We start from the raw sequence: 2279 nt of genomic DNA, 5'->3' as shown, positions 1-2279 counted from the left end.
AAAAATACATGCCCGTGTCACATTAAGCAATATTGTACCACAAATTACAGAGCGCAAGTGATTTGCTTCTTTTTAATGCTTTTATTCTACATAAATTACTACCGTAGGCTAATGTTTAAAAAGCAAATAAACTGGACAGAGATGCAGGACAAAAATCTTTTCACCCAACTATAAAAGGTGCTATTTTTTAAAAAAATTACAATAAATGCAGAAATGTCTGATGCATGCAATAGCCTTAAATGAAAAAGCATTGATTCCCACTGTTCAAGAAGAAAAAAAAAGAAACCAAAACCCACACATCTTACTGTACTCCACTTTAAAATGCATCATATTGGGTTTGTTTTTAACAGCACAAAATTCCAAGAGTTGAAATGAAATAAAGCAAGTATTTTAAAGATTTAAGAGCCGTTATCAAAAATAAATTACATTTTTCAAGATACAGAAATGCTGCTATGATGGCTGGGAGCCCAGTAACCTTTCAATAGCTGCATTGATATCACCTCCTGTTGCTATTAGCGCTTGTAAATTTGCTTCACGGTTCAAAAATCCCATTGCACTCAGCTGTTCCAGTTGTTGCTGAAATCTGACTTCTGGATTCTGTAGCTATTAGAAAGGGAAAAAGAAAATAAATCCAACATTCTTAAGAAAAATCAGTCCACATCACACCTAAATAAGCTTTAAAAAGTTATATAGTGCGCTTGCCTACTGAGCTATAAATATACTAGTCTCCTGAAACATATGTAAAAGCCCATCTGAACGTTTTTTGTTTGTTTGTTTGTTTTTTTAAATTAATGAGAAAACAGAAGGAGAGAGAGCACCAGATATCATTCTGGTACATGTGCTGCCGGGGATTGAACTCAGGACCTCATGCTTGAGAGTTCGATGCTTTATCCACTGTGCCACCTTCCAGACCACTTATTTTGTTATTTTTAACAGTCTAAATTATACCTAAACAATGCCAACTAGATTGCATATTGTTAATTTTGCTTTTTTAAAAAAGTTGAATAACATCTGAGGATTTTAGACACATTTAAGAAATTAGTGAACATGTGGGAAAATGTAAAAGCACAATGTATAGTTTATAATTAGGGTTTTGTAATTATAAAACAACTAGGTTGTTTTATTTTGCTTTTTTTGCAGTGGTAGTAGGAGGGGTGGTCAGCATTGAGGCTTCGTCACTCCAGGCTGACCTTTTCATATAGGAAGACAAAGAGGAGAAAAAAAAAATACCAGCACCAGAAATTCCTTCATTATAGTGGAGTCTGGGTTCAAACCTGGGCTGTGCCCATGACAAAGCAAGAGCACTATCCAAGTGAGCTTCTCCACAATGCTCACAATTAGGTAACCATAACAGTAAATGTTCTGGAACCAGGCCATGCCACACCACATAGAGTGCACACATCCATCATGCTCCAGGACCCAGGTTTGAGCCCTCCTCTTCCGCCAACAGTGGGGATACTTTATGAGTGGTGAAGTAGGTCTACAGGTATCTCTCTCTCTGCCTCTATTTCTCTGCCCTATTCAAAACAAAATAGAAAGAAAAAGGAAAAAATGGCTGCTGGGAGTGGTGAATTTGTAGTGCCAGCAATAATGCTGGTAGCAAAAAAAAAAAAAAAAAGTTAATGTTTTCATTTGTAATTTTTTTTTTTATCTCTATTTACTAGACAGAGCCAGAAATCGAGAGGGATGGGGAAGATAAAGAGGAAAAGAAACAGAGAGACATCTGCAGACCTGTTTCACCACTCATGTAGCTCTCCCCCTACAGGTGGGAACCAGGGGCTCGAAGCTGGGTCCTTGCACATAACCAGGTGCTACCCCCTGGCCCCTCATTTGTAAAATTTAAGGAAGGTTACTGTTACTGGATTGTTGGAAAGGCCATGATGCATATTTATTTATTTATTTATTTATTTATTTATTTAAATTAAGGGCAAAAAAGGGGAAAATAAATAAATAAAATATAAAAGTTTTTTTTAAAAAAGCCACCTTCTGGCAGTACAGCGGTAGAACACTTGAGTTGCAAGGCTGTGGCCCTGAGCTTAGCACTACATACGCCTGAGTGCAGCTCTTGGCCCCACCCTCATCTCATAAAATGAATTCTTTTTTTTCTTAGGTAACTTCTAAGAAATGAAGCACAAAGATATCCAGAAGAAAGCTCACTAGGTGGGCTTCCTGCCTTGCTATACACACTACCCCAATTTGATCACCAACTCTATAGTGGAAGTGCCAGTGCTGTGTTAGTCTATGTCCCCCTCTCTGTCTCTACCTGAAAGAAAAGGTGG

This window comes from Erinaceus europaeus, chromosome 10, assembly GCF_950295315.1.
Source record: "Erinaceus europaeus chromosome 10, mEriEur2.1, whole genome shotgun sequence".
NCBI classification, from domain to species: domain Eukaryota; kingdom Metazoa; phylum Chordata; class Mammalia; order Eulipotyphla; family Erinaceidae; genus Erinaceus; species Erinaceus europaeus.
This window is presented reverse-complemented; position numbering follows the sequence as displayed.